Source organism: Culex pipiens, chromosome 3 (genome assembly GCF_016801865.2).
Source record: "Culex pipiens pallens isolate TS chromosome 3, TS_CPP_V2, whole genome shotgun sequence".
NCBI lineage: Eukaryota > Metazoa > Arthropoda > Insecta > Diptera > Culicidae > Culex > Culex pipiens.
In genome coordinates, this window is record NC_068939.1 from 9445017 (window position 1) to 9468044 (window position 23028).

The following is a 23028-nucleotide window of genomic DNA, read 5'->3' on the forward strand; positions in this document are numbered from 1 at the left end:
ACATTTAAACATTTAAACATTTAAACATTTAAACATTTAAACATTTAAACATTTAAACATTTAAACATTTAAACATTTAAACATTTAAACATTTAAACATTTAAACATTTAAACATTTAAACATTTAAACATTTAAACATTTAAACATTTAAACATTTAAACATTTAAACATTTAAACATTTATACATTTAAACATTGAAACATTGAAACATTGAAACATTGAAACATTGAAACATTGAAACATTTAAACATTTAAACATTTAAACATTTAAACATTTAAACATTTAAACATTTAAACATTTGAACATTTAAACATTTAAACATTTAAACATTTAAACATTTAAACATTTAAACATTTAAACATTTAAACATTTAAACATTTAAACATTTAAACATTTAAACATTTAAACATTTGAACATTTGAACATTTAAACATTTAAACATTTAAACATTTGAACGTATTAACATTTAAATATTTTATCATTTAAACATTAAATAGTTAACATTTTGAAATTTCAATATTTGATTTAATTAAAAAAAATAAAAAGGAATAAATAAATAACCGAAGGAACCCAACATAACACTGAACCTGTGCAGCCGACGCTATTGCAACGGACGCACCATTACACTGAATCTGTGCAACGCTCATGAAACAAACGCACCATGGTTGAGCTGTCAGTTTTTTTTTCCACTCGCGCGTGTTTGATCGTGTCCGTGTCGGTGTTGGCGGTGTGGCTGTATCCTCGTGATTTGGCAACTTTTGGCGATAGTCAATGTGTCCAACGAGCAGCCGAAGGCAGTTCACCAGATCCGCTGAGGGACGGAATCGGGTCCGCTCCGCAAGGCGAAAAGTTTTCAGCATCTTTGTGTGAGTATTGGGAGGATTGTGAAATTTGGCGGAAGGGCGGAATCCTTTCCCGCAGCAGCAGCAAACGTTTACCTTGGCCTTCAGGGGCAGCTGACGTTGAAATACCTGCAATGTTTTTCTATTTCCAGAGTGAAGCTGTTTGTTTGCGGAAAAATCCAACTTGAAGGAGGAATACGACTGGAACTCGTCTAGTTCGTGCGAGGACGGCCAACATGGAAAGCTGGTGCCGATCTCGGCCGGATGACGAACCAAGTACGACCGACTGACGCAGTGGTTCCGGAACTGGCGGTGGGGCAACGAACTGTCGACGAGTCTGTCCGGGTCTAGCTTGCGGGACAAGTGGTCCAGGTCAACGAGTTGGCGCGAAGAGGAGAGTGTCATAGGCGATGGGCCTGGAGGGCGGCCACTGCATTCGTCGTCAGTGGGCGGTGGCTACAAACCTCGGATGTCGGCTCTGAGTGGCGGAGATCTCAACACGAGTGGAGGACCGGAAGGTGGCCTACGGCGTCACTGGGACGCCGATGATCAACTGCCGGAGTGGGCCACGGAGAACCCGGTAGCTTCGACGCGAGTGGACCATTCCATGACTCGGACAACGGCATTGACGGGCGGCTGGAGGACGATAGCGGGATGGAGAATCACGTGGATCATCGCTATCACCATCAACGCAAGGAAGGTGTGTCCGGTGGCAGTTCACGAAGAAGCGCCCCATCGTCCAAGGAAGGTAGTGCCGCGAAGGAAGACTTGCCCAACCATGCTGCGTTGTCGGCGAAAGCCTCGGAAGAGGTGGACCCCGGCAGCAGAAAGAAGTCTGAACCGGTACGGAACGCTACGGCGGATGAAAAGCCTCCAAAAGCCAGCGAATCGGAATCCCGGCGTCCGAGATGGCGTTCCCGGCGTCCCGCAACTGCTGCAACTATTCCCGGTCGCCGACAGGATCCCGTGGTTTCTTCAAAAACATCTTGAGCTGAAAAGTGGGACGAGTTGGCAAGGTTGCGAACCCGTTCCCGGTGTTGAATGACCAGATCCAATGAGTGACCGATCCGGAATAGCGACGAGGAGTGCTTTTGTAAAATCGTGAGTATTGGGAGGGTGGTTATTTTTTTGCTTGGAAACTTTTACATCGCAGCAACACTCAATTTTCATTGTGGATCATTGCGATATAAATCTGATTAGATTTTTACTCGATGTTGTTTTTAGGCGTATTTCCACCGTGGATTATGGGGAGCTGCTCGTTAGCGCTCAAGGTCAACCTTCGAAAGCAGCAGCAGATCCGGCACCGGCTGTGCTGAAATTAGGAAATGAGGAAATAAGGAAAATAGGAAATTATAAAATTAATAAATTAAGAATTTTAGAATTTTAGAGTTTTAGAATTTTAGAATTTTAGAATTTTAGAATTTTAGAATTTTAGAATTTTAGAATTTTAGAATTTTAGAATTTTAGAATTTTAGAATTTTAGAATTTTAGAATTTTAGAATTTTAGAATTTTAGAATTTTAGAATTTTAGAATTTTAGAATTTTAGAATTTTAGAATTTTAGAATTTTAGAATTTTAGAATTTTAGAATTTTTGAATTTTTGAATTTTAGAATTTTAGAATTTTAGAATTTTTGAATTTTAGAATTTTAGAATTTTTGAATTTTTGAATTTTTGAATTTTTGAATTTTTGAATTTTTGAATTTTTGAATTTTTGAATTTTTGAATTTTTGAATTTTTGAATTTTAGAATTTTTGAATTTTTGAATTTTTGAATTTTTGAATTTTTGAATTTTTGAATTTTTGAATTTTTGAATTTTAGAATTTAAGAATTTTAGAATTTTAGAATTTTAGAATTTTAGAATTTTAGAATTTTAGAATTTTAGAATTTTAGAATTTTAGAATTTTAGAATTTTAGAATTTTAGAATTTTAGAATTTTAGAATTTTAGAATTTTAGAATTTTAGAATTTTAGAATTTTAGAATTTTAGAATTTTAGAATTTTAGAATTTTAGAATTTTAGAATTTTAGAATTTTAGAATTTTAGAATTTTAGAATTTTAGAATTTTAGAATTTTAGAATTTTAGAATTTTAGAATTTTAGAATTTAAGAATTTTAGAATTTAAGAGGAGTTCGGTACGAGACGTCGTGCGGTGCGGTTCGCTCTGGAGCGAGTACTTTTATAGACTCGAATATCGGTTGTATTAGGCGTGCGATTTACCTAAAAAGTATTCAGGATTGTCCAGAAAGTGTTGTGTGATGTGTGTTGCCTTTAAAATCTGGAAATTTTCTCGGTTTTATTAGAAAATTATCATTTTATTTGAGTTGTGTGATTGGTGTCGGCCATTGTTCGCATTGCGTCGGTTGCGCCGGAGAAAAAATCTTCAGCTTGGTGAAAAAATCACACGAATACAAGGCCAGGCAGTAGTGTATTGGTGTGATGTTGTCTTGTTGGCCACTGGAGGAAAAGAGAAGGATGGCCATGGCGAGTTTTCGCGTGTTAGTATGTTAGCGAACGGAGAGGAAAAGAAATTCGTGAGTGCAGTCGGCTATCATCGGATGTCATCGCACCGAGCCTCTCATGCCGGCTTGGGGAGAGTTGATGACGCTAGCGATTCGTCATCGTCATCGCGGACCGCTGAGCCAGCTGAGCAAATGAATGAGCGGAGCAACAACATGAGTGTGAAAGAGATGGCCTTTCGAGTTGTGTGCTTTGAAGGAAAGTGGTGTAAACTTGAAGAGGTGGCAGTGTTGTTAGCTAAGCTTAGTTTCTTAAAATTTCTTCTGAATCGCTTTTTTCTGAAGTGGTGGTGAAATTGGTGAAAAAAATTTTCTATCGAGATTGGGATTACCGTTACGGCTGCCGCCCTCTAACTGCACTGGTATTGGTGACGACACCGATGACAGATGTAGATGAAATGAAAGAGAAGGAAAATGCCGCTGCTGTCAAGATGGATGCGTGTTTGGTCAAAGTGATCAGTGCTGCCATTTTTTCGAAAGAGACTAAGTGAGACAAACATAGGTGTCTCAAGTCGTTGCAGTGGACAAAACAATTCCAACGGATGCCTAAGATGATAAACTTGGTGAGGACTTTCCATTATTATAGTATTTATTTCAATAATATTGAATATGCCGATTAATCACATTACACATAAAAGTTTAAACATTAACTAAGTATGCTTTTTGAATCGGTCGTTAATATTAACTTCTAATTCTTACATTCAAATAAAACAAATGAATAAATAAATAATTGATGTTCACTCTGCATCGCTGTAAGAGTTTAAATTCAAGATTTTAATTATGCGTTAAATTACTTTTAACCTCGAATTCCGCTTAAACACATGATAAGTTATAGAAAAATATATAAACATCGCTTTACTCTTACAGTCGATAGCATGAGTTTAACAGCAGACATGTTAAAACTGTGTTTAATCGGCATTGTTTTTACCTGAGGAAATGGTTGTTTTAGTATTACTACAGACAATTTAATCATGCACGGCTTCGTCGCGTTGTATCTGCCGTGGCTTTAAATCGAATATATATAAATCATGCATCTTTTATACTGTACAATCATCTGTATAAGTTTAATAATCAAAAAACTAAATCTACTTGACTCGCCCGCAATACCTTTCGGGGTATATCCTAGGGTTCTACCTCTCCTACTAACATTGAGTCCAAAACCTCCCTACAAACATCTATACCACTAAGGTGACGTAGGGGTCCCTGCGCACTTTAGATAGGTGTTTACTAACATTCCGTCATTTCCCCGAGGATAGCTTGGACCCGGCGTGGACCCCCTTATGCCCTGGGCTGTATTACACACTCATCAAAAGATGAAAACATGGTATCTCCCGTGTTGGATTATTATTCCGGATGAGGGTCTAACACAACCACACCAAACAGTGGGATAAGCGTTGTGGAGCCTTCCGGTGGTGGGGCGTCCTCCAAATGCTAATGCTAATGCTAATGCTTAAGAATTTTAGAATTTAAGAATTTTAGAATTTTAGAATCTTTGAATTTTTGAATTTTTGAATTTTTGAATTTTTGAATTTTTGAATTTTTGAATTTTTGAATTTTTGAATTTTTGAATTTTTGAATTTTTGAATTTTTGAATTTTTGAATTTTTGAATTTTTGAATTTTTGAATTTTTGAATTTTTGAATTTTAGAATTTTAGAATTTTAGAATTTTAGAATTTTAGAATTTTAGAATTTTAGAGTTTTCGAGTTTTCGAGTTTTCGAGTTTTAGAATTTTAGAATTTTAGAATTTTAGAATTTTAGAATTTTAGAATTTTAGAATTTTAGAATTTTAGAATTTTAGAATTTTAGAATTTTAGAATTTTAGAATTTTTGAATTTTTGAATTTTAGAATTTATGAATTTTTGAATTTTTGAATTTTTGAATTTTTGAATTTTAGAATTTAAGAATTTTAGAATTTTAGAATTTTAGAATTTTTGAATTTTAGAATTTTAGAATATTAGAATTTTAGAATTTTAGAATTTTTGAATTTTTGAATTTTAGAATTTTAGAATTTTAGAATTTTAGAATTTTAGAATTTTAGAATTTTAGAATTTTAGAATTTTAGAATTTTAGAATTTTAGAAGTTTAGAATTTTAGAATTTTAGAATTTTAGAATTTTAGAATCTTAGAATTTTAGAATTTTAGAATTTTAGAATTTTAGAATTTTAGAATTTTAGAATTTTAGAATTTTAGAATTTTAGAATTTTAGAATTTTAGAATTTTAGAATTTTAGAATTTTAGAATTTTAGAATTTTAGAGTTTTAGAGTTTTAGAGTTTTAGAATTTTAGAATTTTAGAATTTTAGAATTTTAGAATTTTAGAATTTTAGAATTTTAGAATTTTAGAATTTTAGAATTTTAGAATTTTAGAATTTTAGAATTTTAGAATTTGAGAATTTTAGAATTTTAGAATTTTAGAATTTTAGAATTTTAGAATTTTAGAATTTTAGAATTTTAGAATTTTAGAATTTTAGAATTTTAGAATTTTAGAATTTTAGAATTTTAGAATTTTAGAATTTTAGAATTTTAGAATTTTTGAATTTTTGAATTTTTGAATTTTTGAATTTTTGAATTTTAGAATTTTAGAATTTTAGAATTTTAGAATATTAGAATTTTAGAATTTTAGAATTTTAGAATTTTAGAATTTTAGAATTTTAGAATTTTAGAATTTTAGAATTTTAGAATTTTAGAATTTTAGAATTTTAGAATTTTAGAATTTTAGAATTTTAGAATTTTAGAATTTTAGAATTTTAAAATTTTAGAATTTTAGAATTTTAGAATTTTTGAATTTTTGAATTTTTGAATTTTTGAATTTTTGAATTTTTGAATTTTTGAATTTTTGAATTTTTGAATTTTTGAATTTTTGAATTTTTGAATTTAAGAATTTTTGAATTTTTGAATTTTTGAATTTTTGAATTTTTGAATTTTTGAATTTTAGAATTTTAGAATTTTAGAATTTTAGAATTTTAGAATTTTAGAATTTTAGAATTTTAGAATTTTTGAATTTTAGAATTTTAGAATTTTAGAATTTTAGAATTTTAGAATTTTTGAAATTTTGAATTTTTGAATTTTTGAATTTTTGAATTTTTGAATTTTTGAATTTTTGAATTTTTGAATTTTTGAATTTTTGAATTTTTGAATTTTTGAATTTTTGAATTTTTGAATTTTTGAATTTTTGAATTTTTGAATTTTTGAATTTTTGAATTTTTGAATTTTTGAATTTTTGAATTTTTGAATTTTTGGATTTTTTGAATTTTTGAATTTTTGAATTTTTGAATTTTTGAATTTTTGAATTTTTGAATTTTTGAATTTTTGAATTTTTGAATTTTTGAATTTTTGAATTTTTGAATTTTAGAATTTTAGAATTTTAGAATTTTAGAATTTTAGAATTTTAGAATTTTTGAATTTTTGAATTTTTGAATTTTTGAATTTTTGAATTTTTGAATTTTTGAATTTTTGAATTTTTGAATTTTTGAATTTTTGAATTTTTGAATTTTTGAATTTTTGAATTTTTGAATTTTTGAATTTTTGAATTTTTGAATTTTTGAATTTTTGAATTTTTGAATTTTTGAATTTTTGAATTTTTGAATTTTAGAATTTTAGAATTTTAGAATTTTAGAATTTTAGAATTTTAGAATTTTAGAATTTTAGAATTTTAGAATTTTAGAATTTTAGAATTTTAGAATTTTAGAATTTTAGAATTTTAGAATTTTAGAATTTTAGAATTTTAGAATTTTAGAATTTTAGAATTTTAGAATTTTAGAATTTTAGAATTTTAGAATTTTAGAATTTTAGAATTTTAGAATTTTAGAATTTTAGAATTTTAGAATTTTAGAATTCTAGATTAAATTTTCAAAACAACCTATCCCTCATGGATTTCCTATGCAGATAGGACCTTTTGAAAATTTAATCTAGAATTCTAGAATTTTAGAATTTTAGAATTTTAGGATTTTTGTAACAGCTAACTAATAGCATTTGTACCGAAACAAACATATGAAAATATTCCCTATGTCTGATTTAGTGTGTTTCTCTTTTACAGGGGCCTATTCCACTGAGGATTGTGCTTCATAAATACGCGAGAGTTCATCCCAAGTACGACGCAGTAGTTCCGGCACCGGCTACAAACATTTCGAACAACTTCAGAAAGTTCGGATTGAAGCAGAATATTAAAAGAAAACGACGCGGAAAAAAAGTACTATTTTTTTTTAAATTAACGAAAAAAACTATAAAAATACAATAAAACTTACCATATTGACCATTAATTTCAATGCATAAATATATGTTTTACAGTACAATTTAGTGGAGAGAAAAAAATAAATACAATGAAAATACAATAAATCATACTGTAGTTATTATTTATTTCAATGTACGAATATAGTTTAAACCGTACTATTTAGTATGGAAAAATCCATGAAGAACTGTGAATTAACTGTGCAAACCATTGTAATGGTTACTGTTTTTATTATAAATGTATGATGTTTTCTATGGTCAGGGTAATTTTTTGGACGGGAAAGGCATCAATGAAAATACGATAGAATGTATAGTTTTTGGTTTTTTTTTGTATGGGGAAAAGTCGAAATTTTTATGGTGACTGTGCCTAACAATACCCCTTTTTTATAGTAAATTCCCGAAATAGGATATATTCTATGGTGAAAAAACATAAAGGCTACTGTAGAATCATGGTAAAAATAACCATAGAATTTATCGTGTGATAACCATAAAATCTACTGTAGGTTTATAGTAAATCTTTATGCGGGTTCCCGCATAAAGATTTCTGATGAACTTACAGTAAATTTTAACGTTACAAAACGATAAAATATATTGTCATTTTGACAGTGTTTTAACAGTAGACAGCATCGTTTTTTAAGATAATTTGCGTCGTATTTTGGGATTTTACCATAAAAAAGGGGGGTTGTTATGCACCGGTACCATAAAAATTTCGAAATTTTTCCATACATTTTTTTTCCAAATACGACGCATTTTACTGTTAATCTAATGTTGCATTTTTCATCCAAAAACTCGTCCTGACTATAGAATACATCATACAATAATAATAAAAACAGCAAGCATTACAATGCATTGCACAGTCAATTAACAGTTCTTCATAGTTTTTTCCATACTAAATATTACTGTTTAAACTATATTCATACATTGAAATAAATAATAACGACAGTAGGTTTTATGGTTTTTTCATACTATTTATTTTTTATTACTTACTAAATTATATTGTAAATATATATTCTTACAGTGAAATGTATCCTAAATACAGTAAATGCTATTGTTATTTTGCTTGTAATTTGTTTAAATTTCACTTCAGTTTAAACATTCTTGCTGCTTCATTTTCTTTCGTTATTCCGCTTCAATCCGCCCAGCAAACAGTTCCTGTTTGACGTTGATCGGAATGTCCGTAGCTGGTACCGGATCTACTGCTGCATATTTAGGATGGACATTCGCGTAATCGTAAAACGCAACCCTCCTGTGGAAGAGAATAATTTCTTTGGAATTTGTTGTTGTTTGTTTTGCTTATTTTGGTCAGTCTACAATTTTCTTAAATTTTGTTTAATATTTTTAATACCCCAGATTATTTTCAATTTAAAATTAATTAAAAAATAAATTTGCAGTTGTTTTTTTAAACAAAATTTTTGACTGTTGAACTTTTTCCGGAACAGGGATCCATCGATAAATGGACAGAGATATTCGTGGATTTATTTTGCTTATATTTGCCAAAAATATTGCTCAACCAGCGAAAATTTTCGCTGGAACCAGCAGCTGAGCAAAATCAAAGCCAGCAACTTAGTTCTGCTGGTTTGTTTTAGCTAATTAACAGCAAAAATATCTTACAGCAGAAAATCTAGCGATATTTTATGCTATAAGGGGTAACTGCAGAAATGACAGATATCATTCTCATCTCAGAGTTGATTGACGGAACTCAGCATGATTGAAATAATGCTGGATCATAAAAAAGTTGACAATTACAACGAAAACCGTAGCTTAAATGGGGAAAGTGCAAATAAACAAACACAAAAAGCTTGGAAGCTTTTACAACATAGTTTCACTCGTTTAGAAATATCAATTTTATATTTGTTCAAATGATCCAACTCTCCAGATATTTATTGTATTATTGTTTCGTCGCTTGTATGCTATCGTGTGACACGTCTGCTGTAAAAAGATAGGACGTGTCACAAAATTACAGACAAGTGACGATTTGTCAAGGTTTCCAGTTCTGGTTTTCATTTTTTCGTTGCGAAATCTACACACAAAAAACTCTGACACAATCCAAACTACCGCTGGTTAAGCAGAAACCTTGTCTACCGAAACTAGAATAAATCTCGGATTAGTTTTCAAAAAGCCGTATGAGCCATTGGTAAACAAAGTCCTTTTTGCATCGGTATTCGAACAACATAGTTTCACTCGTTTAGAAATATCAATTTTATATTTGTTCAAATGATCCAACTCTCCAGATATTTATTGTATTATTGTTTCGTCGCTTGTATGCTATCGTGTGACACGTCTGCTGTAAAAAGATAGGACGTGTCACAAAATTACAGACAAGTGACGATTTGTCAAGGTTTCCAGTTCTGGTTTTCATTTTTTCGTTGCGAAATCTACACACAAAAAACTCTGACACAATCCAAACTACCGCTGGTTAAGCAGAAACCTTGTCTACCGAAACTAGAATAAATCTCGGATTAGTTTTCAAAAAGCCGTATGAGCCATTGGTAAACAAAGTCCTTTTTGCATCGGTATTCGAACTACTTGCGAAAAACAAATATCAAAAAAGCTTAAGATTGTTCATCTACACGTCCTTCAAGTGCCCCAAACCAAAAATAAATGAAATTTTGTTTCATTTTCGAGAAAAACGAAAATTAGTGTCAGAGGTCACAGTGGCTCTTACGGCTTTTTGAAAACTCATCCGAGAAATTAAGCTCTTTCTGATCCAGCGAAAAAATCGCTGATTGTAACGAAACTGATTCCCCAAACAGTGATTTTTTACTATACCGAATGATTATGATGTTCGCTTTGTAAGCGGATGATCATGGGTTCGAGTCTCATTTGCTCATACTTTTCATCAGATGGGGAAGTAAAAAATCGGTCCCGGTCTTGGTTGCTCTCCCCATTTAAGCCTTTAGACTCCAAGGTTCGAGCAGAAACTTGCAATAGGGATCACAAAAGACCTGGGGCTTGTTAAAGTGGGTGGTTTGTTTTTTTTACTGGTTCGGAAAAAATGGGCAGCTTTCAAACCATCGAAAAAAAAAGCGATTCCAGGTAATTTTTATGCAGGCTGAGAAATAGCGCTTTTAGAAAAAATTATCGCGTTTTGGCGATGAATCCACTTTCCGTGTACCTTTGAGAAAATTGAACGTCAAAGACTCAAAGTGCAGTTATTTCTAATTTGCACAAAACATAAACAACAGCTCAAGCCGTACCTCTGTTAACCCCATAGATAAACAAAAGAAAGAGTGCGTTCTTTTATTACCTTACACAAAATTTGGGATTTTAACCTGGGTGCTGAATAGTCGTCCGCAAAGCGGCCTCAATTTAGAACTGTCAAAGCGGAACCAATTTACTGTTTGAAAAATGCCCCCAAGAAATAGCAAGTATTGTAATCGATCAATAATTTATTTTGTCAGGAATAAAAAAAAAGTTGATGGCGTCAACCTTTTGAAACATTTAAATGTGCCATTTGGATGCTCTTCCGATTCACTAAATTCCACCCACTTCTGACGCAATTTTTCGTCACGTGGAAAACAAAAAAGGCCTCTTTTGGCTGCCCCTCGTTTAGTCTATGAACAAAACACGCGAGAAGTACTTAATTTTGTCAGCGAAAAGTCTAACATCAACAGATCCAAAATGTTTCAAAACAAGTCACTTCAGCAGCAAAAAAATGTCACGCTTGAGCTTGAACTTAGCCTTCTACTTTGTTTATGTTTACAGCTGTAGTGCAGTTGTATTAGTGAGGAGTAGTGGGGAGCATTCGAAAATCACGTTACGCATTCTGTCTTTTCAGCACCCAGATTTTAACCACCTTTTCTGGTAAAACATTGTAAATAGGACCGAAGCCGAAGTGTAAACAAAGAGTCTATCCTGCTCATTCCTAATGTAAACATCAACTGACGTGAGCAGGATAGATTCGTTGTTTACACTTCGGCTTCGGCCCTTTTACATTGTTTTGCTTGTTTTAACAAAGATTTCGACGCCCCCTCCCCAGCTGCGTTAGGTAATAAAAGAACGATCTCAGAGTTCACACCATTTACTTCTCACCCCAATACTCACTCATAGTTTCTGAGCTCCTCCTCACCATTCCGGAGCCGTACCGGATTCGTCTTCCGGTGGATCTCTCCCAGCCAACAACGCGTTCACTCCTTGCCAACGCGTCCACACAATCCATCCTGCACGTCACGGTGGCCCGGAATGTGTGCAGCTGGTGCCAGGCACACATTCCGGGCCACCGTGGAAGAAGTACCTGTAAAAGAAAAGAAACAAAAAAAAACTTGGTAAAGAAAAAAAATCCTGCTGCTGCGAAATGGGATTCGCAAAATTACACCACGTTTCAATTACTTACCTGAAAATGTAGTTGTTCACTGCGCAACACGGAACCCGGAACCATTCCGATTCTTCCACCCGGCGGAACTGACCAACCGATTACACACGATGTTACCCGAAACAACACGAGACACGATCAGGAGCGAACACGCGCGATTGAAAAATAATGACAGCTCGCTCAACTATGGTGCGTTCATTTCGTGAGTGTAGGTTGCACTGGCTCAGTGTCATGGTGCGTTCGTTTTAGGAGCGTCGCACAAGTTCAGTGTATTAATAATAGTGCGTCTGTTTTGTGATTCTTAATTTAAAAAAAAAATGTTCAAATAAATTTTTCAAATGTTTAAATGTTTAAATGTTTATATGTTTAAATGTTTAAATGTTTAAATGTTTAAATGTTTATATGTTTAAATGTTTAAATGTTTAAATGTTTAAATGTTTAAATGTTTAAATGTTTAAATGTTTAAATGTTTAAATGTTTAAATGTTTAAATGTTTAAATGTTTAAATGTTTAAATGTTTAAATGTTTAAATGTTTAAATGTTTAAATGTTTAAATGTTTAAATGTTTAAATGTTTAAATGTTTAAATGTTTAAATGTTTAAATGCTTAAATGTTTAAATGTTTAAATGTTTAAATGTTTAAATGTTTAAATGTTTAAATGTTTAAATGTTTAAATGTTTAAATGTTTAAATGTTTAAATGTTTAAATGTTTAAATGTTTAAATGTTTAAATGTTTAAATGTTTAAATGTTTAAATGTTTAAATGTTTAAATGTTTAAATGTTTAAATGTTTAAATGTTTAAATGTTTAAATGTTTAAATGTTTAAATGTTTAAATGCTTATATGTTTAATTGTTTAAATGTTTAATTGTTTAAATGTTTAAATGTTTAAATGTTTAAATGTTTCAATGTTTAAATGTTTAAATGTTTAAATGTTTAAATGTTTAAATGTTTAAATGTTTAAATGTTTAAATGTTTAAATGTTTAAATGTTTAAATGTTTAAATGTTTAAATGTTTAAATGTTTAAATGTTTAAATGTTTAAATGTTTAAATGTTTAAATGTTTAAATGTTTAAATGTTTAAATGTTTAAATGTTTAAATGTTTAAATGTTTAAATGTTTAATTGTTTAAATGTTTAAATGTTTAAATGTTTAAATGTTTAAATGTTTAAATGTTTAATTGTTTAAATGTTTAAATGTTTAAATGTTTAAATGTTTAAATGTTTAAATGTTTAAATGTTTAAATGTTTAAATGTTTAAATGTTTAAATGTTTAAATGTTTAAATGTTTAAATGTTTAAATGTTTAAATGTTTAAATGTTTAAATGTTTAAATGCTTAAATGTTTAAATGTTTAAATGTTTAAATGTTTAAATGTTTAAATGTTTAAATGTTTAAATGTTTAAATGTTTAATTGTTTAAATGTTTAAATGTTAAATATTTGAATATTTAAAAGTTGAAATATTCAAATCCTCAAAAAAAATATTTTATAAATTTAATATTTTAATATTTTAATATTTTATTATTTTATTATTTTAATATATAAATATATTAATATATTAATATATTAATATATTAATATATTAATATATTAATATATTAATATATTAATATATTAATATATTAATATATTAATATATTAATATATTAATATATTAATATATTAATATATCAATATATTAATAAATTAATATTTTAATATTTTTTTTGTGTGGGAACAGTTTAATAATTAATGTTTTAATGCTTAAGTTTTTAAAATAATTTGATTTGATTTGATTTGAGATTTTCACAAAAGGATTTGTGAAGTTTTGTATTTAAAATATAACTTGTTTTAAATACTTTTATTACATGATTCAAATTATTTAAAAAAAATCGTTAAAAAAAGTTCACACTACGCAACTATAACATTCTAATGAACGTAATGTAACAAAAAATTGGAAAAAATGCATTATGAGATTTCCAATACAAAAACCATAATATTTGCTGTATTCATTAATTTTACGATAGTTTTACTGTTTCCATTTATAACATTTCCAATAACAAAACCTTCCAATTAGCTGTAACCATGAATTGTATAGTAGCTTCATCGCCATTCCAGTAAAGATCGAAAAAGTCAACAATAAGCTTACCATAAATATTATAATATGTATTGTAATTGGATGGTTTTAACAGTGCAATTCATCATACATTTTTATGCGGGTTCGCTTTCAGTTTACGGTATTTACAGTCTGTAAGCATTGAATGCTTAGGTACTTATTATGGATGGCAAGCAAAAATAAAAATAATAATTCCATGTGACAAAAATAGCTGCTTATGATAATCAACCCAGGCACATTGTCTCGGAAATGGCGAATGCTTTAAATAATGTTTACTTAAGGTTGTTAATCTGATTTTTTTGAAAAAAAAAAAAACATAAAACAAAAATAAACAAGTGACAAAAAATGTGCTTACGACGGTTCTATGTACAGAAAAGTTTTTTTTTTCAAAGGTTATTCAAAACATCAAAAAATCTTGCATCAATCAAGGTGTTGGGACACACTAGTGCCCAAACACGAAGTCCGTATAGATAAGAGAGAATTTGAATTCAGTTACATTAGTATTAGCACACTATCACCTTATCACAACGCTCGGCCAGCGAACCCGATCACGAGAGAGTTTTGCTACCTACTTTGCGACAAGGTCAAGTTCGTGGTGATCGCCACTCGTAGTTAAGTTGAAATACACAGTTCGAACTGACCTCACGCGTTTTTCGTTCCTTTTGGCAATAAATCTTTCGTGCGAAATAAATTCGTCTTTTTCGATTGCCAATTACGACGCGTTTTTTTTGACCCTCGAATATTCTTCGCGGGAGTGTTTGAAGGCCACCGATATCACGCCTTTGACGACCATTCCCTAACATTTTTTGGTCCTTCGATTGCCGGATGTGCGCGATTTATTACGGACAATCGCGGACATTTCTTGTCGTACATTTCGCTGGCGTCAAAAGTGGACTTTATCGGATCGTGTGGCTCTCGAACACCACGCCGCGTGTGAAGTGGGTGCAATAGTGAAAAAAAAAAGGCGCTAACTGTACTGTCGTGGAAAAAACTGCGCTGAAGATACATGTCCCGGAAACAGTGATAAGTGCTTAAAAATTGCTGGCGTGTTCTTCGATTAATTGGCGAGTTTCTTCGATCTGCTTGTTCCTGCACCACGAGGTCACCACGTGGCACGGCACGGCGTTGCACGGCGTGGCTTGGGCTGTATTGTGCGAGGAGGACAAAGGGCCTTGGCTGGATCAAAGGTCATCGTAGTCTATCGATTGGCGACCACGTGAGTACTGCATGTCTGTTGTGGTGGACTGATTCGTTTGCTTTGGGTGTTCGATCGTCAATTCTGCGCTCATCTCGACCTGGTTGGTAGTGTGCGCAGCGTGTTTTTTCCGCATTTTTGGGCTTTGTTGAGCACTGCTGGTCGCTGTGGGACATGGCTCCTGGTCTACGTGCGTTGTTCCACCAAGAGCGGTTCTATCTGGACACACTTACCAACGCAAAGCAGTTTGTGGAGGGTTACAAAGAGGCTCAGCATAGTGGACAATTAGCGGGGTGGAAGCAGCGAATCGATGGTCTTGATGACAAATTTCATGCTAACCGTCTAGCCATCGAACTGTCGCTGGACGATGATGAGGATAAGTCCAAATCAGACAAGGTGACGGCGAAGCCCGAGGATGCCGCTGCGCAAGCTAAAGAGGACGCTGACAAGGATGCCGCTGAAGAAAGCAATCGACTTATACGCAAGAAATTCGAACTGGACTACGTTCTTGTGTACAGCTTCCTGGTCAACGAGATCCAGAAACAAACTGTGGCTCCCCAAGCTGAAATCAACCCTGTCTCACCTGGACGCTCGCGTGTCAAGCTTCCTGACATCACCCTTCCCATGTTTAATGGTTCGATCTTGGAATGGATCACATTTCGTGATTCATTCAAATCGTTGATTCACTCCAACGCCGACCTGTCGCCTTTCGATAAATTCATGTACCTAGTGGGATCGATGACGCCGAAGGCGAGGGAGAGGATTGACAACATCGATGTTAGTGCTGCTAACTATCCTCTTGCCTGGCAGGCCCTGGAAGATTTGTTTGAAAACAAGAAGCTTATCTTCAAGGCGTACATGGATGTTCTCTTTGCGATCGAGCCGATGCGTAAGGAATGTTACGAGTCCCTGGCGCAGCTAGTCGACGGCTTCGAGCGGAACTTGAACATGATCAAGAAGTTGGACATCTCAACGGACGGCTGGGGCGCTGTTCTGGGTCACATGGTGTGCAGCCGGCTTGATCCTTCTACATTGAAACAGTGGGAATCACACTATCGTTCCACTGACGTTCCGGACTACAAGGAACTGATGGCGTTCTTAAAGGGTCACCTCTCCGTTCTCCAGTCGCTGCCTACAAAGTCGTCGTCGGAGTCTCACAAGCAAGAACAGCGGCCGCTGAAATCGAAGACCGTCCACGCAGTCACTAGTCCAGCGACCGGCTTGTGCCCGTTCTGCTCCAAGTCCACGCACTCTGCGTTTAAATGCGAAGTCTTCCAAGGGTTGCCAGTCCCGCAACGATTTGACCTTGTGAAGAAGAAGAATCTGTGCATAAATTGCTTGTCGTCGGAGCACATGGTTCGCAATTGCTCGTCAGGCACCTGCAGGGTCAACAAGTGCCATCAAAAACACCACACCATGCTCCACCTATCAGCGGACGATCGCCCAACGAATCCCAACAAACCAGTTGTCTCTCGCTCACATCCGCCCTTGTCGGAAAGCCCGCCGAACCCGTCCTCCTCGCAGTCGTCGCCCCCTCTCCCCTCGGTATCCCAACCGCCCTCTGCCACAAGCCTCGTGTCCACCAACTCGCCCGGAGCCCCTCGAGTTCCTGCCACCGTGCTGCTCCAGACGGCTATCGTTAAGGTCCTCGACTTCTACGGACATCACCAGTGGGCACGAGTCCTACTCGATCCAGCGTCGCAGCTGAACCTGATCACCGAGAACATCGTGCAGAAGCTGAAACTACGCCGTTACAAGTGTCACCAAGCAATCGGAGGAGTCGGAAACTCGATGGTGACATCGTCGCACGCTGTCCACGTTCAGATTGGGTCACACTGCTCGGACTTCAAGTCCGTTCAATCGTTCCACATTCTGAAAAGGATCACCCAAGATCTACCTACCAGAACTTTCGACCCAACATCGTGGAAACTTCCGACAAACATCACCCTAGCAGATCCCAAATTCTTCGAACCAAGCTCAATCGATCTACTCCTCGGCATGGAACTCTACTACGACCTGCTACTAGACGGGTTCACCAAGCTGGGACCTGAGAAACCGATTCTTCAGAACACAGTCTTCGGCTGGGTTGCCTCTGGGAAAATTGGATCTGGCCAGGCGGAAGGAGCGCTGAAGATGGCTCATGTGTGCAGTGACCAGTCTCTGGATCAACTTCTTAACCGCTTTTGGGAAGTAGAATCCTGTTGGTCAGCAAGCACTCAGTCGATGGAAGAAGTCGCGTGCGAGGAACACTTCGTTGGAAATACCTATCGAGACGAGTCAGGTCGGTTTGTAGTCACCCTTCCGAAACAACCATCCGTCCTGAACCAACTAGGAGACTCGAAGAAAATTGCCACAAGACGATTTCTTGCCTTGGAACGTCGTCTCAATGCAAACCCTCAATTGAAACAAGTCTATACCAATTTCATTGAGGAGTATCATCAGCTGGGGCACATGCGCGAAGTTGAAGATGTCAGCTCCCATCCAGCTGGTCCGTCGTACTACTTACCACACCACGGAGTTGAAAAGGCGGACAGCACCACTACAAAACTACGAGTTGTATTCGACGCCTCCTGTCGGACGGACAGTGGAGTCGCGTTGAACCAGGCACTGATGGTCGGATCAGTGGTCCAAGACGACCTTTTCGCCATACATCTTCGTTTTCGTATGAATCGGATCGCCTTAATCGCGGACATTGAAAAAATGTACCGTCAGATTCGCATCCATCCTTCGGACTACCAACTCCAACGAATCCTTTGGCGCAATTCCTCCTCCGAACCGCTTCGCACGTTTGAGCTGACGACAGTCACCTACGGAACTGCCTCAGCCCCGTTCTTGGCCACGCGATGCTTGAACGAGCTGTCTAAGCAAGGCGCGGAGGACTACCCACTTGCGTCATTGGCATTGGGTAGGGATTTCTACGTGGACGACATGCTAACCGGAGTGTACGACGAAGAGGAAGGTGAAGAACTCTGCAAGCAGCTGTTGTCACTTCTGCCATCTGCCGGGTTCAGTCTACGGAAGTGGGCATCTAACTCCGCCGAAGTTCTGTCGAAAATACCCCCCGAGCTGCGCGACGAACGATCAGTTCTGGGGCTGGAGTCCCACACAACTCCAATAAAAACTCTCGGAATCCAGTGGCAGCCAGCTACAGACACGTACAGCTATGCAGTTCCAATCTGGTCTACACAGTCTGTCATCACACGTCGCGTCGTCGCATCCGATCTAGCCAAGCTGTTCCTGCCGCTCGGCCTACTGGGTCCGGTAATAGTTCTTGCCAAGATATTCGTCCAATCTCTTTGGGAAGAAAACAAGTCATGGGATGCACCGTTGAAGCCAGAACAGCAGCAGTATTGGCGGGAATATCGCAACAGTCTAGAAGACATCCCATCAATATCCATTCCACGATGGGTAGCGTGCGCGAGTGATCCTGTGCTCGTCGAGTTGCACGGGTACTGCGATGCATCCGAACGTGCGTATGGAGCCAACATCTACATACGAACCGTATCCAGGGACGGCACTATTTCGGTGCGACTGTTGTGCGCCAAATCGAAGGTGGCGCCTTCAGGCAAGTCCAAGAATTCAGTACTACTATCCTTACCACTGTTGGAGCTCTCATCGGCACTTCTCCTGGCTCACCTGTACCACAAGGTTGCCGCCAGTCTCGACCTGAAGACGAAGCCATTTTTCTGGACGGACTCGATGATAGTTCTGTGCTACATTCGCTCACCACCGGCCCGCTGGAAAAAGTTTGTTGCAAACCGAGTGGCGGAGATCCAACGACTCACCGCTGGCGGGATCTGGTCGCATTGCCCTGGGGCCGAAAATCCAGCGGACATAATCTCACGTGGAATGAGCCCCGCGGAGCTGAGAGACACACCCGCGTGGTGGATCTCACACGAGTGGCTTAATCGAGAGTCCCGATTTTGGCCGCCGATAAATCAGCCCCTTCCTGACTACCTGCCGGGCATCGCCCAAGCGGAGCGTGCGGTAGCGCTCCCGGTTCAAGAAGTAAAACCAAACGAACTCTTCGCGATCCAGTCATCGTTCCCTCTCCTGCTTCGTCTTGTCGCCTACCTTCGTCGGTTCCAGCACAACGCGTCCTCTCGAGATCGCAACAACCGGAGGATCGGACACCTAACAACTCTCGAGCTGACTGACGCGACGAAGATTCTTGTTCGAATCGCACAAAGAGAAGCCTTCGCCCGAGATCTAGCCGAAATTGAATCCAGTGGACAAGTAAGCCATCGTTCGGAACTGAAAAATCTGGCACCTATCCTGGTCGATGGGGTCCTCCGTGTGGGTGGTAGACTAAAACACGCAGCCATCTCCGAAGATAGGAAACATCCCATGATCTTGCCAGCTCGTCACCCCCTGACCGAGCGCATTTTGGTGCACTACCACGAGAAACACCTCCACGCTGGACCGCAGCTTCTCGTAGCATGTGTCAGAGAAAGATTCTGGCCCCTTCGTGTGCGCAATTTGGCACGGACTATAGTGCATACCTGCGTGAATTGCTATCGTTGCAAGCCCACCATCAGCGAGCAGCTCATGGGAGACCTGCCCCAACAAAGAGTCACACCCACGCTGCCTTTCCTCAACACCGGCGTTGACCTGTGCGGACCGTTCCAGTATCGAAAGGCGCCGAGAGCAGCACCAACTAAATGCTATGTGGCCATTTTCGTGTGCCTCGTCACAAAGGCTGCCCACATCGAACTTGTCTACGACCTTAGTACAGCCGCCTTCTTAGCGGCCTTGCACAGATTTATCGCTCGTCGAGGGAAGCCGAAGCTCATCCAGTGCGACAACGCAACGAACTTCAAGGGAGCAGAAAGGGAATTGGAGAAGTTACGAAAGCAGTTCATCAACCAGCAACTCCAAGCCGCAGTGGTCAACCGCTGTGCAGACGACGGCATCGACTTTAAGTTCATTCCGCCCCGCAGTCCCAATTTTGGCGGATTGTGGGAAGCGGCGGTGAAGTCGTTTAAAAAACACCTGCGAGCCACAATTGGAAATTCGGTACTGTCGCAAGACGAGTTCGTCACCCTACTGGCACGGATTGAAGCCTGCTTAAACTCCAGACCGTTGACTCCGCTCTCTGCCGACCCAAATGACCTGGAGGTCTTGACCCCGGGCCACTTCCTCGCTTTTCGTCCGCTCACTTCGCCTCCCGAACCCGACCTGTCCGAGATTCCACGGAACCGTCTCGATCGCTGGCAGGAGAATCAAGAACTACTACGGCGCATTTGGAAGCGTTGGACTATCGATTACCTCTCGGGCTTACACCCACGCACGAAGTGGACGCAGCAGCGTGATAACATCAACGTCGGCACGTTAGTGCTACTCAAGGAGGATAATCTGCCACCCCTGAAGTGGCGCTACGGTCGTGTGATTCGTGTCCGTCGTGGCGATGACAACAACATCCGTGTCGTCGTTGTACGCACCGCCGACGGAGAGTACACACGGTCCATTTCGAAGATCTGCGTCCTGCCGTTACGCCAACCCACCGCTGATGTCGCTGGCGCGGCCAACCCAAACCCCGAGGACTAAATCTTCCATCGCAACGCTGCGGCGTTGCGCACCGGGAGGCCTACGGGCCTCCAACCCCTGTAAGTTGTTTTAATATTGAATTTGCAAAAAGCTCATGAATTTTTCGTCCCCCGGCATGTTTTTGGCTCATCGATGGCGACTCCAACCCACAACCATGAGCGCGCCCAACGCGGACGATCACCGAGCATCAACCGAGAACGCGCAGAGGATCTCCCGTGACGTCACCAGGAGCAGCAATTTGGAAGGAGAGGAGAGCGGTCAATAGTCGAAGCAGAGCTGCTGTGGACAACATCAACAAAGATGACCTTGGCCTTCTGCGACGAAGCAGAAGGGTGCGATCGCGTGTATTGGTTGAAAGCTGACCCTTTCAACGGGGGCCGGCATGTTGGGACACACTAGTGCCCAAACACGAAGTCCGTATAGATAAGAGAGAATTTGAATTCAGTTACATTAGTATTAGCACACTATCACCTTATCACAACGCTCGGCCAGCGAGCCCGATCACGAGAGAGTTTTGCTACCTACTTTGCGACAAGGTCAAGTTCGTGGTGATCGCCACTCGTAGTTAAGTTGAAATATACAGTTCGAACTGACCTCACGCGTTTTTCGTTCATTTGGCAATAAATTTCTCGTGCGAAATAAATTCGTCTTTTTCGATTGCCAATTACGACGCGTTTTTTTGATCCTCGAATATTCTTCGCGGGAGTGTTTGAAGGCCACCGATATCACGCCTTTGACGACCATTCCCTAACACAAGGGTTAAGACATCGCACTCACAAACTTTTCCCTTGAACGATACCATGAAGCTTTGGTTTGATGGGTGCCAGTAACTCAATCAACTTGTAAACATTTCCCACTTCCCCTTCTCCCGCTCTCAGTAAAAAAAAAAACCCCACAGTAAAGAGGGTTGAACAGGGGCGAAACTTTTGAATAAATATCAAACTTTTGTCGAACGTTCGTGTTGTGTGCAATATTCCTGTTTATTTTTTTATTTTGCGAAAATTCTTTACGCTTATGAAAAATTTCCCAGCATCCTTCCGATTGACAAGTATCAAGTTTTATGGGGCGGAAATTTTCCGCTTGCCTTCAAATCGAGAATTGTTTTTCATTTTCCGGCGAGGAGAGGGGGAAAAGCGCAAAAATGATTAAAGCGCATGAAAATGTTGAGCTGTATGCCGATCATCGGTGCTAGCCGCAGCAGCGACGTGTCCAAGTTATGAGCTATAAATTATTACCTTTTTGCAGGTGAGCAGCATAAGTGGGGGAGGGAGTTTATGACAGGTGAAAATATATGAGGACAGCCTACAAGTGTGAACTCACGACCAACTCATTGCTGTGTTAAAAAAAAGCTTTTGAGGAGTGAGTTTAATTTCCCCTAGCTGAGGCTGTTAATGTTTTTCCACAATTTCCCACTGGAGATTGATGAGAGTGAGGGGGTGGACGCATTTTCCGGGCTCGATTCAAGTTTGAAATGATTGGCAGTGTCTAAGTGAAAATCGATATCGCAATTTGAAAAAGTATGTTTGAAAAAAGTGTGTTCAAACGGTACAATCAATCACTCAGGACTTGTAGCAATTAGAATATGCCATATTTTTCATGTTTATGACATGTTCTTCTTGTCGATGATTTTGAATGATGAGAAATTACCTGTTTTTGATCGGCTTTTCATCGCAACTTCAAAAAATTGATAGACAAATTTAATTTAAAGCAGTTCCTGGTTAACTGCTAATACTTTCGACCCGGAGGCCATCTCCCCCTCAGTGACATCCCCACTTCCTCCCACACTTTCAAATTGGATAACTGGATAATAATTCGATCAGCTGAGGTGAAAATCGATACTCGTGTAAACGGCAGCTTCGTTCCGTGGTAGAGCAGAAAATTTCATAACTTTGGCAAAACCTAGAACCAGAGGCATCGAGAGAGTGTCATCCCGGTTCTTCGTGAAGATAGCGGTCTAACGATGGCGGCCTCCGGGGTGAGCTGTCCAAGAACAGTCTGCTGGGGGTAGGATTAAAGATTTCCCAGGAAAATCGGGAGGTCGTTTGAGGGGTGGTCATATTAATAGCTGGTATCATCGAACGTCTAGTTTCAACCATGCTCCGTGAACACCGAGCTCGTGGGGCCAGATCATAATGATTAAGTTGACAATAATTTCCACCACGTTGAACTTGGGCATGGTGTCGACTCAAAATTTCAGAATGTTATTCTAGTGAAAATTCATGCGTATTTGATTTCAAGTACGTAAAAAGACAGGAAGACCGCGGAGTCTGTTTGCCTCCTAGTCCAGACAGCGTG

General features: G+C 37.6%; 1 protein-coding gene and 1 long non-coding RNA gene across 2 annotated transcripts in view; one reads left to right on the forward strand and one right to left on the reverse strand.

The window, feature by feature from the left end:
* The window catches only part of LOC120427216 (heparan sulfate 2-O-sulfotransferase pipe), a 308534-nt gene that overhangs the window by 123222 nt on the left and 162284 nt on the right, over positions 1-23028 (reverse strand). The gene's annotated exons all lie outside the window — the stretch shown is intronic.
* Positions 591-8362, forward strand: LOC128093244 (uncharacterized). The gene is made up of 3 exons (XR_008212345.1): positions 591-868; positions 997-1945; positions 7397-8362. It is a non-coding gene; the product is annotated as an uncharacterized LOC128093244 (long non-coding RNA).